This window comes from Lissotriton vulgaris, chromosome 3_1 (assembly GCF_964263255.1).
Source record: "Lissotriton vulgaris chromosome 3_1, aLisVul1.2, whole genome shotgun sequence".
Lineage (NCBI taxonomy): Eukaryota > Metazoa > Chordata > Amphibia > Caudata > Salamandridae > Lissotriton > Lissotriton vulgaris.
This window is the reverse complement of record NC_141689.1, coordinates 115,528,025-115,545,606: the sequence shown is the minus strand read 5'-3', so window position 1 is coordinate 115,545,606 and position 17,582 is coordinate 115,528,025.

The following is a 17,582-nucleotide window of genomic DNA, read 5'->3' as shown; positions in this document are numbered from 1 at the left end:
TTTTGGCAACAAGGCAGACCATGCGTTTGAGCGCTTTAAGGACTCCAGGCCGACGGCCAGGTCCATGGGCCTCTCGTCCCCGCGCCAGCAAACTGGTACCTTTTGCTCATTTCGTGGCCAAGGAAGGGGCGCCCCCACATGTGCTGCCAGCCACGCACCGCAGACTAACATCCAACGCGGTGGCGGCCGCGGTAACCGGCATGGCCGCGGTCAGGGACAACGGCGAGGTCAGTCCACACCTTCCCCCGCAGCATCTGCCTACAAACCCTCCTAGTCCGTGATTTCAGGCCCATGTGACGCCAGTGGGAGGCAGTGTTCGCCATCACCTCCACCACTGGCGCACTGTCACATTGGACAGGTAGGTGCTGCAAATCGTCCCAAGGGGCTACTCCCTCCCCTTTGAGGCAACCCCTCAAGCCATGCCACCGCAATACCAACGCGTATCGGGGGATCCTTTGCAACTTCAGCAGGCGGAAGTTACAGCCCTCTTGGCCAAGGGGGCCATCATGCGCGCTCCTGGGCCAGAAGTAGGGTGTGGTTGCTACTCCCACTACTTTCTGGTACCCAAGAAGGCCAATGGGGGCCTACGCCCTATCTTGGACCCAAGGAACGTCAATGGCTTCCTCCGGAAGGAGAATTTCAAAATGCTGACACTGGCTCAGGTCCTAGCTGCCCGGGACCCAGGAGACTGGATGGTAGCGTTGGACTTGCAGGACGCTTATTTCCACATCCCCGTCCTGCCGGCCCACCGGCGCTACCTGCGGTTCACGGTAGACCACAAGCACTTTCAGTTTACCGTGCTCCCCTTCGGCCTTATCAGCGCACCACAGATGTTCACGAAGGTACTGGTATGCTGAGCTACTTAGTATGTCAGTCGATCCTCCGGTTCGTCTGCCTCTTCTGGAGGACCTTCTGTCGCAGCAGCAGGGGACGGTCCTCCACCCGTACCTGTACACTCTCCACCTCCATGCTTGGAGATTGGGCGGCGACAGTTGAGGCCATTTGACTTTCCTCCTGAAGTCTGTAATATCATTCTTGCAGCCAGGCGTCCCTCCACAAAGTCGGTATACGCCTGCAGGTGGAACAGATTTGTGGCATGGTGCACACCCCGAAGGCTGTGGAGCCTCTTTCTTAAATTCATCTCTTCCTTCTTTCTCATGCCCAGCAGGGCTCTGCTCTGGGCAATATCAAGGGCTACCTTTCTGCCCTTTCAGCCTTACTAAGGCTGCCTGATCAACCTTCTCTGTTTAAGTCCCCTATTGTAACTCGTTTTCTTAAAGGCATCACAAACACGTTTTCACCTGTTCCGTTTGAAATGCCTCAGTGGGACTTGAACCTGGTTCTTACATATCTGATGTGTGCTCCCTTTGAGCCAATTCACAACTTTCCTCTCTGCCTTCTTACTCAGAAGACTGCTTTCCTGGTTGCCATCACCTCTGCCAGGAGAGTGAGTGAGCTCCAGGCTCTTTCTTCATAACCTCCTTACCTTTCTGTCCATCCGGACAAGGTTGTGTTGCGGACAATACCCTATTTCCAGCACAAGGTTGTCACGGACTTCCACATCAGGCAGTCTATCACCTTGCCCACCTTATTTCCACCTACCCATCCCTCAAAGGAGGAAGAGCAGCTACACCCTCTGGACCCAAAACGTGCGCTCTCATACTACCTGGATCGCACACGCCAGTTCCGGGTGGATGAACAACTCTTAGTCGGTTACGTGGGCGCTGAAAAGGGAAGGCCGGTACACAAGTGGACCATCTCTCGGTGGGTAGTCTTGTGTATGAAGGCTTGTTACCCCTTGCCAAAGAAGGAGCCTCCAGTTGGGCTGAGGGCCCATTCCACTCGGGCCACGGCGGCTACTACTGCCCTGGGTCGGGGAGTCCCCTTGCAGGATATTTGTCAGGCAGCTACGTGGGCCTCGATGCACACGTTTGCAAGACACTACTGCCTGGACAGCCAAGTCCGGAGGAATGTCTTCTTTGGCCGTTCCGTCCTCCAGGACTTTCTGGTGTGATTATTGGTTTGCAGTTCCACCACCGGGGTTGGTATTGCAGGGGTATCTATTCCAAGGTAGGAATATTATACTAACTACTGTTTCTTACAGATATTTCGTAAACAAAGGTAAGTAACTTGTTCATACAGTCAAGTATATCTGCTGTAGGAGCATCTATGATGGGTCTTTGCCGTGATGACAGGGTTTCACATGTACGCACACCATGCCACTTGGGCAAATGAACCGCTCATATGTGTGATGGCATCATAGTAAGAACACAAGGGAACTGCATTTCGATTCCCATCAAGCTGCACAACCATTAACTCGGAACGAATCCAATGAATTAAATCCATAAGACGCTTTCTCCACAATTTTTATCCTTTTCTATTTATCTTTTGTACTCCGTGATTTCCTTCAATTCATTTTACTCATTTCTGTTGTTTCGTAATTCTTCAAAAGAAGCACAAGAACGCAGTATGTTTCCACATGTCACGCTTTATTTTAAAAACACCCAATGCATTTCGGGTATGAAACCCTTCTTCGGGGGTATCTATAAAAATAAAAAATATACATCACCAATAACTCTAATTATCTTACTTATGCAACAATCTGTAAATTTACATGCATTCAAAGTTAGTACTCCAAACATTTATAAATACTTTCTGAATGTGTTAGATGCTGCTGCCAAAATGATTATCATCGTACTTAAATGTTCTCTTTCTCCCCAGAAGCCCATAATCTAAAGTTTGCACAGCGAAGCTATGCTCAATGATTTATGGCCTTTTCAACCAGTGTTAGCTGTTTAACAATAAACATTCTTTACTGAAAGCTTACCGTGACACATGTTCCTTTATCTTTCAAATAAACATTTTCTAAGATTTCACGTTTCTTAAATCACTCAGCTTTCTTCTATCTCGCGCAAAAACGCGAAATGCTTCCGCCCAGTATCAAACAGCTTGACTTTCAGCAACTGCCACCCACTTAAATGGCATCATAGACCATTTGTCCCAAATCATACATTTCTGCAGTCTGATGATGTCCATGTATTAGTTTTTGAAATATCACACCTCAATCACAATATGTCACATATGTGCAAATGATGGCACATGTGATGTGGGTGTGTGCATTGCTGTCAGCTGTCTGGATGTGCAGACAACCTCCTAATGCAATTCATGTGACGTGTGTCACTGGCGTGATACATTGTCCTGCTCACTCAGACCATCCCAGCAGATCATTTGTATGCACGTCATATCCATTCCACAGACAACAGGTCTTTCATTTTTCATGGAGCAGTGCCAGCCAGCTGGCACACATTTCCTCAATGTGTATCCCACGCCACACTCAAAATTGAGTAGATTTGTTGAAGCAGTGTTGCTTGTGCCATGTACATTGTAATTGTCTTTGTCTGACAGTTGTACACATTTTCTCCTAAATATGTTGTGCAGGGCACCCCCTCTGCCAAGGCCGTTGCCAGACTTGGATGCCATGAGGGAACGGGATTGCATACGGCGTTACCTCTTCACACAACAGTTGATTCAGGACCTGACAGGCAGGCTGGAACCACATCTGCAACCACGACACAGGTATCCAACTGCGCTGACTCCCAAGGTAAAGGTGATGGCAGACCTACATTTCTTTGCCACAGGTACGTTCCAATTTACCGTAGGTGAAGTGGGGGAGATGTCCCAAACCATGTTTAGCCGGGGTTTAAGTGATGTATTGGCTGCTATGTTGCTGCACATAGATGAATTCATAACATTCCCTACTGCTGAACAGTTGACATATGTCAAGGGGGAATTCTATGCCCTGAGACGCATGCCACATGTAATTGGTGCGATTGATGGAACACATGTTACTCTGGTGCCACCACAGGCTCAGGAGCAAGCGTACCGCAACAGGAAACATTACCACTCGATAAATGCCCTGGTAGTGTGTCTTGCCAACATGCTTATCTCACATGTGTGTGCACGTTTTCCAGGATTGTGCCACGATGCATTCATTATGAGGCGTAGCAGGGTACCACAGATGATGCTGCAGCTGCACAACTATTGGGCATGTCTTGTTGGTGGGTAAACTCTTTTAGCCATGTATGTCAGTATGTCATTACTTCATGTACTGTATCATATTACACACTCTCCATGATGTCAATTTTCAGGAAACGCAGGATATCCAAACATGCCGCGGCTCATGACTCCGCTACGCAACCCCAGGACAGCTGCAGACCAGCGGTACAACAATGCTCATGGTGATCGAGCGAACATTTGGTCTCCTGAAGAGCCGGTTCAGGTGCCTCGACAAGACAGGGGGAGCCCTCCAATACACCCCACTCAAGGTGTGTAACATCTTCATGGTGTGCTGCATGCTACACAACATGGCAGTGGAGAAGGCCGTGCCACTCATCCTAGATCCCGATGAGCTGGAACATCCGCCCGTTGAGTATGAAGGCCTTGCCCAGGATGCCAGTGATGAGGAGGTTGAAGATGATATCCGGAGTCACCTCATCTGCAACTTCTTTTCATAATGGTGAGTCATAGGTGCATTTTGTTCAAGCATGTACCATAGAGTTGCATGGGTAGCATGCTGTGTATCCAGCTGACTGTATGCAATGTCACTTTGATGTTTGTTGTGCAGTGTCACACAGGTGCAGATGTAATGCAACACACATACGTGCTATGTGTGAACTTGGAATGTACAAGTGTAGTACAACATCAGGCTATTCAACATGACCATGTCTGAATGACATTATACAGAACTTGACCCCTTGTGTGCCTCTCATTCCCAGGTCGCCCTGCCTGTTGTCCGTTGGTGTCAACTTGGTCAGCCTGCTATTGCTCATTATGATTGCAACGTCAGCCGAATCAACGGAGCCTGCATGGACATGTGGAAAAGTCAATTTGGTTAAGGACTCATATGAGGCTGTTTAGAGTTGGTATGGTTTCAATTGTGTGGTACATGTTCTTGCGCATGTTGTTTGACCATGCATACATGCAACAACATCATGTTTCCTATTACATGTAGCCCCACTCCCATGACAGGATAGTCACCCCATCTGACAGTCATCTGTCGTTGTTTTAGACTCTGGTGAACGCATCAATGTGTGTATACATTGACACTGAAACATTGCATATACCATGGTTTGACATTGTGTGGGAGGTCACAACCACGGACTCTGTGGGGGATTGCAGCCTCACTGTGTGCAGCAGGATGTGTCTGGATCATCCCCTCAAACCTGTGGGCCAGTACAGTTTGGTTTCCCAAAAACCATGTTGTGTAGGTGTGGCCCAGTGTATGTTCCACATGTTAACACAACTGTCCTGTGATTCTGTTTGCATGGATGCATTGCCCCTTGTGGCAGTATGTTATGTCACTGTCATGTCGTTACCTCAGTGCAGGTTGAGAATACTGCTACGTCAGCCTTCACAGTGAGTTGAAGTTCTGTTTCCATTCACATGATGCCAGGTATGTTGCGCTGATGACATCACAATGGTGGGCTGAAGCTCATGTAAATTATTCTGTGGCACCAGTGGAGTGCGGTCATTCACATGATTCTCGTGTCCTGTGCAGCATTTCAGGGTGACTGTACGGTACTTTATGTGGCTTGGCTCCTCATTACTTGCTGTTGACTTAATTTCCACCTGCTTGTCTTGTTTAGCATAGTGAGGCTCAGTTGCTAGAGCAAAATACTGGCTACAGAGTGCCTTCATTGCATTTAGGTCATTAGCTTCCTCATCATATGTGATGCTTACAGCTGTTGTGGGTGATGTCAAGTTTGCCTTCATGGCCCTTACAGGTACACAGGGTCATATACAGATATTACAATTTGCCTAAGTAGCACTTCCATATATTTTGTTTTCTTTGTATGGGACACATCATCATACATTGTGACTTAGTTTTTGTCCACATGGATCTCATTGCATAGTAGCAGACTTGTGAGCGTTACACAAGAATCAAACATGTGACAGGCTGTCCTAGGTTTTATGTGTATGTGTTCAAGCATCTGATCTTATGTCATAGCATTATCAGTGATCTTAAATTGGGTACAGTCGTTACACTTCACAGGTGTGACTGGTATAGTGTATCTCATGAGGTATTAGTAGTATGAGTGACATGTGAATGTAGTCCTAATGCTTGTTTGCCTCTGTTTCAGGTCTCCCTCCCTACAGTTCCCATCCTCTCCTTCCCACGCCTGATCACCCTTTTGTGTCTGTCATTTGTACTCAGACCAAGGGGCTATTTGGAGCTGGAACCCTTTGAGCATCACACCACTCTGATGAAGAAAGGTACGGCCAGTCCCTGGCAGTCTTGCGGAGAATCTTTCTGCTGCATTACAGGTGACATCATTGCATGACTGTTTTTGTCTTCAGGGCAATGGCACTGACCATGTACGTTTGATAATGCTGCATGGCCTCCCAAGGTAATTCATCATGTTGTGTATGACGTGTGATTCCCACAGAACATTGTGCCTCCTTGATGTCAACGCACATGTCCTTCTAATGTGCATGTATTCAATATGGCCTAATGTAAGTTCATTGTTGATAGGTGTTTACGTGTACAGTGACAACATGCATGGTGTTGGTAAAGGCAAAAGTACTATATTGTGTGTGAGGTAGATGGCTGTGTAGCTGCTGTTTAGCTTGGAACACACTACGTGCAGACGACACCTGCTGACGCTGTGTGTCCTGTGCCCCACTTGTCCCTATGGGGTCTGATCCTATGACCGTGATCTTTGGTGATTACTCTGCCATTTTGCTTGCAGTGACCATGAGTCAAGCAGACACTCCTGCATTCACATACACATGCAACTTTGTGGCTTGCAAATGCCCTTGTGGTATGTGCTTGTTTTGCATGTTGTCTCACCCCTTCTGCGGTCATGTGTTCACTCATTCCTGCTGCTGCATCCACAGCCACAATGCAGGGCAGACTGGCCAGATCCGGGACCACACACGCTTACAGGATACTCCTCCTTCCATCCATTTGTTGAGCATGCTCCAGCCACCCTACACACAGAGAACACCAGACAATCATCCACCTGGTATCACGATACCTCAAACTCACCCATAACAGCTTCTCTGCCTGTGTGTGCAACACATACTGGCAAGACTATGCTGAACCACATGACAGTGTGTCTACGTACCACCAGGCCATGTGCCTCGTACAGCACACACACACCTTCCAGAAGCACAATATTGTACTGTGTAACCTTGTCAACACCACAGCAGCACACCTCGCCTTCCTTACAGTAACGTGGCAGTACGCAACCTCGGCACACCACATCAACATAGCCGTCACAGACAGTCAAGTATCCACCGGGGACACACACCAAAACCACGTCTCTTGGGTGTGGTGAGATGTGGCCGTTCTGGTGAAGAGAATTGTCAGACGTGGCTCGGTATTCTGGGTGCGTTGCACCCATCACAGGAGTTTTTGTTGTTGTAGCTCCATAGGGGGTGGTCACGTAATCAGGTGAGCTTGTATAGAGTGCTACAGCCCATTGCCCACAGTCTGTCCTGCCACCCTTGGCCTGTGCGTCATTCATCACATCCACAGTACAGCAGCATGCTGATGATAATTCTCATACCTCAGGACTCAGATGTAGGCACTCCCTGTGTGGACACCTAACTTTTTAACCGTGATCTATACACCTCCAAGTGACTCTCCTGTGCCTGTCTGTAATTGCAGTTTTGTGAGCCAAACCCCCTCCAGCATTTACAGACCATCACAGGTATGTATTGCCATCTATGTATCTAGTTGTTACAATATTGTGACCTATGTGTGTCCTCACCCGGACTCAGATCCAAGTGCGTGGATGGCTGCAGTATGTTAAATACTCTGGCATTTCATACATTTGCACACACATATGTTTTATACTCTGGGTACAAGATTACTACACCAATGCGTATGATGTTTCTTATATTTATTAGATGATCAAAGTTCACTGCTGGAGATGAGATGCCTTACAGTTTCAGTCAACAGAGTCCAGGCCTCAGTGCTTGGCATCATTGGGCAGACTGTGACCAACAAGTCCATGTGGGAGAGTCTAATAGGTGATGCTGTTGCACCCAACGGTAATATGCCAGGTCAGGTGTCCTGGGAGTTGTGCATGCCCCACTGCCTCTCAACGTCTTAGCCGTGGACGACCCTTCTTCCTTGGGGGACCCTCACATGCAGGCCTGGACGATGCATGGGACGCTCCGTCAGACAGTTCCTCCTCCTCCTCCTCCCTCTCTGTGGCTGGTGTTGAACTTTGCCGTGACGTTTCTGGCCTGGTGACACAGGGAGGGTGCTGCATGTTGCCAGCAATCTGATGGAGTGATTGGCTCATATCCCGATGCACCGTCAAGAACTCAGCCAGTGTTGCCTCCACCCGTCCATGATGTCGTACTTGCTTGGCATGTTGCTCGGCCTGCTGTTGTTTCAGTTCGTTGAGGGCATCCACTACCTGGCTTACCTCCCTGGTGTCCCGCCGGTATGCCTCCAGGATGGTACTCAGTTCAGTCATACCGGGCCCTGCAGCTGACTGGCCAGAATCTCGCCCCGCCTTGCGCCACTCCCACCACCCTGACCCACACGAGCTCGGCCTGCGCTTGTGGGCACATTGGATCGACGGGACCCCCGAGTGTTGGCAGGGTGGATGTTGTCTGCCACCTCCAAGGTGCCCGCCAAAGGGTGTCCCTCATTTTCAGACTGGCTCTGACCTGTCTGCTGGGATGTGGTGGGAATGGGTCTGGTGGTTGGCACAGATGTATTGCATTGCGCCTTCTACACCACCAGGATAAAATGAGAAGTAGTGAACTATTCCCACACAGCAGGTGAACCCATACAGGTCACTCATTTCATGCTGCTGCTCTCGCAAGCCCAATGTACCTTCTCATAGGTAACAGCACAGCTTCTACCTTTATTCATTAATTTTTATTCTTTCCAGAACAGGAGCAGGTTTGTTTGGCTGATTCTATATATCAACAATAACAGACTTTCCGCAAACTTATTTTAATTAAAACAGTCAGTAATAATGAAAACATCTATATCCTAGAATTTGTAATTCTATAATTTAATTTTCTATATTTAAATTTTTGTTGCTACTGTATACAGACATCTCGACCTGGAATTGTCTTTCAAAAATTGAGAATGTGATTATCACTGCCACACAAAGTGCAAGTTAATCATCACACTCCGCCAAGACTTTAAGTTGTACAATAACAAAATACTTTGGGGCAGATTTATGATGCCCTTGCCCCGCAATTGCGTCACTTTATTTGATGCAACTGCGGCGCAAACAATGTGCCCTATTTACAACGTGACACATCTATGCGTCACGATGTAAAGCCCTGCGCCATAAGGAGACGTTCCAGCGTAGGGGGGGGGGGGGGGCATGTAAACACACAAAGCACAATCGCCTAATTATATTAGTGCGAGGATGCAGCTTGTGATGACTAACAATATGGAACTAGAACGTTTACCTTAATTTGAGAAAACAGGATTCAATAAAATATATATTAATGCCTGCAGAGAAAAAAGAGAAATGCAGGGAAAGTGTGTATGCAGATATTTTTCAATGGATTGTGGGGGCGTGGCTGTTGCTGACGTTTTCGAGCCTGACCATCAGCTGACCGTGCTGACGTCTAGTATTGAAAAATAGTATATTCAATAATTTATCACTCGTTAATTTAATTTACTATAATTTAATTTTTGTTACTAACGTATACAGACATCTCCTCCTGGATATGTCTTTCAAAAATTGAGAATGTGATTATCACTGCCTCACGAGGTGCAAGTGAATCTTCACACTCCACCAAGACTTTAAGTTCCACGATTACACAATCCTTAGTGAACAAACAAACCACAATCGCCTAATTATTTTAGCGCGAGGCTGTAACTTGTGACGGCTAACAATATGGAACAAGAACGTTTACCTTAGTTAAGAAAACTGGATTCAATAAAATAGAGATAAATGTCTGCAGAGATGAAAGACAAATGCAGGGAGAGTTTGTATGCAGATATTTCGCAAAGGATTGTGGGGGCGTAGCTGCTGCTAACGTCTCCGGGCATGACTGTCAGCTGATTGCTGAACGTGCTCACATCTAGTAGTATTGAAAACATCTATATCTCTAAATATGGAACTCAGTAATATAATTTTCTACATTGTAATGTTTGTTATTAATCTATACTAATATCTCCTGGAAATATTTTATATAATTTGAGAATATGTGTATCATCACACTTCACCAAAGCCACGAGACACAAACTGAATCCTCAGTAAAAAAATAAAGCACAATCGCCTATTCATATTAGTGCGAGACTGCAACTTGTGACGACTAACAATATGGAACAAGAACGTTTACCTTAATTTGATAAAACTCGATTAAATAAAAAAGATAATAATGCCTGCAGAGATGAAAGAGAAATGCAGGGAGAGTGTGTATGCAGATATTTCGCAAAGGATTGTGGGGGCGTGGCTGTTGCTGACGTCTTCGGGCCTGACCGTCATCTGACGGCTGAACGTGCTGACGTCCATACATGTAAATAACTCCGCCTGCTATTGTACAGTACATTCATTCGCGTGCCAGTGTTGGTTCTTTTTACAAGGCTTCATCTTTAATGTTTTTTTTTACGAACATTAGGTTTAGGTATGAAAAACGGACGCAATGTGGAAAAGTGTGCAGACCGGTGTCTATTTCGCTATCATTAAAAACTGGAACTATGTAATGAAATATAAATAACACAAGTATGGCGGATAGAGTAAAGGATTGTGGAAATACATATATAGCACAAGGTATGGGACATTGCTTTTCCAGGATGCTCTTTGTTTAACCTTTCCCTAGTTCCTCTTCTGGCTCCAACCTCGCTCTCACTTCCGGGTCAATTCAAATAGTCTTTATTCGATTACATAATCATAAAAGATATTTATATTTTAAAACAATAACCATAAAAACATTAGATTTCGTTCCTTACAAAATACAAGATTCCCATAAAAATAATCCAAAGTTACTTGTTCCGGACATACAAAAGTACAAAAGTACAATAAAAGTACAATAAATTAGTATAAAATTCATCATTCACGCGCCAGGACACTCTGGTAGTATCTGAGCGCGCTATAAAACAGCTAAAATAAATTATAAAAAACAGTGATATCAGTAAAACAGCCACCATCTATATGCCAGATTCAAAGTAAAACCAATTAATACAGTCACATCTCTATCATTCATTAATTACTCAAACTGTGGGCACGGATAATCCACATGCCATGTAAGAATTTGGCGGTCGTGATTATGCTTAGTTAGTTTCAATTCGTTTTTAAAATCCTTAAGGCTTCAGAGCCGGTATTGATCCCCATCGACTGACAGATGGGCTTGAACCATTTCTGCCTCAGGTTCTTATAAACTGGGCAAATAAAGAAAACATGGGCAATAGATTCTAATTGTGTTGGGCAAAACGGGCATTCCATACTGGAACCTGTACCCCATTTACCTGTAAATGATTTGATAGGAAGGTAGTCTATCCTAAATTGGTGGTACCATTTGTATCACAGGGAACCGTAATAAGGTCCCAGTATTTTTCGTAGGTGGGTACATGTTTAGTCTCTAAAAAGTCCTTTGACAGGGAAGGATTCGTCAAAGACGAAAAGCGTTTCATCATAACCATATTCCAGTACAGCCCCTGTAGTTGTTTGCGGTACGGAAATTTAACATTGGTTGGGTTTTGCAACAACATATTAAGCCCCAAATCATACAGTGTTGTCTTGACCTGCTTTAGCCATAACATTTTACCCACACCCGCTGCATCCCTGACCTCCAGGAAAGCATAGGCATACTCGGTAAGCTCTGGGGTAACCCAGAGCCTCCACCAGAAGGCCACGGGTCTAAAACGAGCCTCGTCCTCTAGGTACTGGCTCCCCAGGTCATAATAAAGCGGCAGTAGAGGAGTGGATGGCGGTAAGCCCATAATAGCCCTCGTAAATTTGTTTTGCGAGGTCGAGAGTGCAGAAAGATTACTAAAATCCCATAATTCTGCCCCATACAATACTGAAGCTGCAATTTTTGCATTGTACATTTTCATGATGGGGGCAATCGGCTTGGTGTGGGATAGCCGGAGTTCTTTTAACAGTGCACCAGACAATTGAGCATGTCTAAGCAACAGCATGTCTAAATGTGGGTTCCAAATTAAGTTTTGGACTTAGTGTAATACCAAGGTAAGTAAAAACATTTGTCTGCTCAACTACAGCATTGTTCATGGTAACTGTCCCTTTTACTATAATCTGTTTATGAAGGACCATGAACTTGGTCGTATCTACATTTATTATGAGACCATAGTCCTTACGAAATACCTCAAACTTTGCTATAGCTATCTGCAGACCTTGCTGGGTTTTTGATAGTAGCAGGGTGTCGTCGGCAAACATTAACAAAGGTGTTTTACTTCCATTTAAAATCGGAGCATCAGTAGGGTGATTATCATAATACTTCAACACCCTATTAATGTAAAGTGAAAATAAAGTTGGTGCCAATACACACCCCTGCCGCACCCCTCGTACAACCTGGAATCTATTAGTCACTTGGCCATGCTGGCCCCAGCGGACTTGGGCAAAATTTGCTTCATGAAGTTTAATCAGAATTGGCAACAAGTCCAAGGGCATACCCTGTTCGGCTAAAACATCCCACAACCTGGCTCTAGGGACCAAGTCGAAAGCCGACTTTAAGTCTACGAAAGCGGCATATAATCTGCCGCCATTAAGGATCACCACTCGCCAATAAATTAAAACAAATCTAAAAACCTGGTCTATTGTACTCTGATGTGAGCGGAAACCCGCCTGTAAAGGGGAGAGAATATTAAACTCTTCGATCCAAGCTTGAATACAACTTAGCACCAGCCTGGCTGTCACCTTTTGTAAACAGTCAATTAGACTGATGGGCCTATAATTGCCCGGATCTGATCTATCCCCTTTTTAAAAAATGGGTAAAATCTCCGCCCCTTTCCATGACTCAGGGATGGGGGAGCCCTTTGCAATAGCATTAAGTCTGTATATATGGTACCCAAAGTGCCCTATTACACATAAACAGATCTGCAGGAACACAGTCAAGCCCTGGTGCTCTGCCACTTCGTACACTATTTAGGGTGGCTTCTATTTCCTGTTTAAAAAAATTACAATACAGGAATACAAAATTGGATATTAAAGGGCCCCCTTGGTAATTCGCAGTCTCCGTATTCAATGGTGAATTGTTTTTTAAAGTGCGAAACTCATTGCTCAGGCGTTACATGGTTGATAGGTGGTTGGCTAGTTCTACCCTTAGCCCACTTCAGCAGGTGACAAAATCCAGCCGTATTCCTATCGAGGCTGGCACAATACAGCTCTTGCCAGTAGTCTTCGTCCCATTCTTTCTTTGCTTTGTATTGTGCCAGCTTATACTCCACCCGAGCTTGATGGATCCTATCCCTGTTCTTTGATCTGATTGCCAAAGCTAATGCTTTGTAAGCCACCCTACAGGTATTCCCATACCATGAGTCTACGGATACCTTTGCGGAGTCTTTCTTATTTGGTATTTTAGAAATAAAATAGCCTTTGAGCTTATTAAAAAATGTGTTAAGTACCAGAGTAACTTTGGACTCGTTTCCTGGTTCGTCTTGAGGAAATATAAATTTTTGGTCATGTTATGGTCCCTAGCGCGTACCCCACCAACTCCATGTACCAGCTTAAAGTGCATGTAACTTCCCTCCTGTACCAGCTATGAAGACGCAAATACATTTGCGTCCAACGTTAACTTGTCCTCTTTCAGATCCACCCTGAATGGATTATATAGTCCGTTCCTAAGTATGCTATGCCACCGTCTTTTTGTAGTGTACTTTACATGTTTTCCCTGCTCTGACAGAGTAGGCCCTGAATTCCTGCCATCGAGCCTCTTTTCTGGCTTCTGACTCTGACAGCCTCTGCCCAGGCTACCTCTGTACCCGTGAACTCTGACTTACTTCCAGCGCGGCCCCTCGCGCTCAGCTCAGCCTGCTTTCTGCCAAGACTGACTATAACCTTCGAGTTATCTGTTCCGCTCCTCGAAAATGCATTCCTGCCTACTAGCTTCAGTAAACATCCTCCCCAGCTGCAGAGCCAAAGGGCCGACCTGTCTCAATGCAAGTAAATCATAGCTTCTGTTACCATGTTTCCATGGAAGGCCCCGTGCCCCACGCTTCTCATGTAGACACTTAGGCGCTTGTACACGCATCCACAGTTAGCATAGAATAGCTTCTGCCCTAGAGACGTTTCCGTCCAGATAATATGGTTCCTAAACATCAGATATCAGATATGATAGAAGTACAAGTTGATCTGACATGCCAGACTTCTGTCTCTTTCCGTCAGTGTAAATGTCAAGTCTCCTGCACCCCGTCAATCACACGTCATGCAGCTGCGCGCGCATCCAAGCTTCCGATTTCTGCTGACATTTCCACATTTCTGCTTAGTACCACCCCCTCGCGTCACCCATCTGTGACGTTTCTAGCAAACACCTCCAGTTCACGCCTAGTTCACGCCTCTTGATTACGTACTAGTACCACGTGTATACTGTTATCTTGTCTTCTCTCAACTGTTACGCCTCCTGCACTATTACTTATGATGTGAATTAAGTATATAAGCTATGTATTGTTAATAAACTGTAGCGCGCTCATCTATCCCTTCTGACACCCCTGTGGTGTTCAGAATCCGATATCCTGGTCACGACCATTCCTTTATGAGGAATAAAACCCTTAGAAACTCTAACACCACAGACTCTGTCTTTTTTCATCCGATCTGAGTTATTATTGATTAAGTACTTACCTGCATAGAAATTAAGAGAGTAAATTAATTATTTACGTCATTTTGGCGCCCGAACAGGGACCCCTCCCCCACCTCACGCGCCGGTTGGTGCGTTGCAAGCTCTGTCCCCTGCCATCAGTTAGACGGAACCTACGCGTACTGGCAGGATTTCCTGCATCTCCCTCTGGCCCACGGAGGTGACGAAGACTGCGATCAGTGCCCAGACGAGGCGGTGAGGAGTGCGGAGGATCCCGACCAGACCCTAGCCGAAAGAAGCAAGGTCCGAGGTGTCAAGAGGCCCACCAGGTTTCCGAAGTTTTCCGAAGTACCGAGTCGAGTCCAGTCAAGTTTTCCGAGGCCTTCTGTTTCCGTGCTTCCCGGTGAGTACCATTGCTGGGACGTATCTAGACGGGTTTGGGTACACAAGTCCGGTCTGCACTGTTTTTAGGCAGTGTATCTGTACTGTTTAGCAGTATATCTAGTATTCCGAATTTCTGCACTGTTACACCAGTGTATCTGTACTGTTGAGCAGTACATCCAGTATAGGGGGTAGTCATCTATGTCTCTAAATGTCTTCTTATGTGATTAATGTCGTGGTATGAATTTGACCGTTTAATGTGCATTTTTGTGTTTCTTGTATAAGGTAGCTGTAACCAGTATTAAGTAGTAAGGATTGAGTATTCAGTAATAAGTAAGCAACATGCCGTTTTTCAACAAGTTAAAGCAGATAGGAACTAGGAAAGGGATACTGGAGGAAGAAATTCCTATTCCCCCTAGGGACACTCCAGGTAACTTTATGTATCATAAACATGGCATAGATGCCATATTGTATCTGGACTTATGGGCCGATTACACCAAGCACCTAGACGAAAGACACAGGTGGCCTGTTACCGGAACATGGGATGCCGAGTGCATCATGAAGGTAGAAGAAGTATTATGGAAAAAGAAAGCTAGACAATCTCAGAAAGACGCCATAGAATTTTGGCGTAAGGAATCACATAAGCGTGCTGAGAAAGCACTCCGTAGAGAAGACAGACTTAAAGAATCAGAAAAGGCCCAAGAAAACGAATTAGTTATTGAAGGGATCCGAGTAAAAACAGAACAAATAGACCGTGCCCGAAACAATCTTGTAAACGGTATGTATCTTGCAGCCGAGGGCACATCTGAGGCCCTATCAGAAATACCGAAAAACTTACCGCCACCATTAGTTCCAACTAAAGTAATGCATAAGACTACTAAAGACATATTCCTAAATTCTTATCTAGAGGATGTAGCACCAGCTTACACCAATTTGCCTGTTCGTGCCCTGCCTACTGACAGGGACGGGGGTGGCACTACGCCCCCAGATCATGTTCCGCCAGTACCGCGACAGACCTCCCCCGTTCCGCCAGCTCCGCCACTTCCCGCACTAAAAACTGATCTGCCGAAACCACTCCGACCTGATCTTACTAAACGACAAATTCAAGTTCAGACCCAGACTCCGCAGGGAGATAATGCCCAAGCATCCGCTTCAGGAGGTGCGACTGCGGGTCTTCGGACCCCGCCATTAACACGCAGATTCAATTTCAGGGACACGCAGAGTCCTCTCACGTTCCAGTCTCCCCGCCTTGACGCATTAAAGGAAAACATGTCAGTTTGCAGATATGATCCAGTACCCGGAAAAAACGATCTAATGATATTGGCATCACTACGGTTAAGATCTGCTACTGATATCTTGCTATGCTATGTAGGAATGAAGGACCGTCTAGATAGGATATATGAGTTTGTTCAGACAGGGAAAGACCCTGACAGTATCAAGGATGCCATGGAGAAACAGAAAGTTGACATTCAAGCACAAATACTACGATTTTTCATAAATTGTCTAATAAGAGAACGAGACAGGCCTGAAACAGATCAGAGTGAATTAGATGCACTGAACAAGTGGGGTCAAAATATAGCCGATGGAAAACATGACAGGGGGGCTTGCATAGCCAGTATGTACAAGAAAATTAGAAAAGCAGTGATAACGGTACACCAGAAAGGGAATGATAAAGCTTCCTCCGAGGAGGAAGAAGAACCTGAAGAACCAGGAAGGACTACAGATACTATAGCGTATGTAGGTAAGGGAAAATACCTTAGGAAAGGCATCCGTCCGGAAAACAAGAGAGTTTTTCTCTCTGCTTTAACAAACCCGAATTCTTCTGAACATCAGTTCCAGGAAACTGATAAAAGGCTTCGAGACCGAATGGGGTACCATGTACTGAATTCTATGGATGAACAGGAACTAGCTCGGTCAGCCGTGTTATGGGCCGAGAATCCAGACATATATAATGATGATACGTTAGCGCAGACATTCTTGAACCTCTCCCCAGACGAGCAGAAATTAGCAGGTGTATACATGATTCAGCACCTCCTCATCAAGTACAGGAACCATCATTCCGATCCAGGTCCCTTACATGAAACATTAGAAGCACTACTCATGGATAGATGGAGAGGTTTCAGTACCAAGTTGATACAAATAATTCTAGAACAACGACATAAATATAACACCTTCATAAGCTCCGAATATGTTCCGGCCCCACCTCCAGAAAGGAAAATGTACCACATGCAATGCGGTAGTGGCATTGAAAGTCAGAACCCCTTACGAGAAGTACACCCAGTTATGGGTGCGGATCACACCTTGAAACGTGTATATGTGCACACGCCACTGACTAAGTTAGAACTGTTAGAAATGAAGAAACTAGTTCCGTGTCATGATAAAGACCCTGCAGGTTTTCACAGAGAGCTTAAAGACATGTTGTTAATGGGGGATTACACGTATGATGATATCATGAAAAT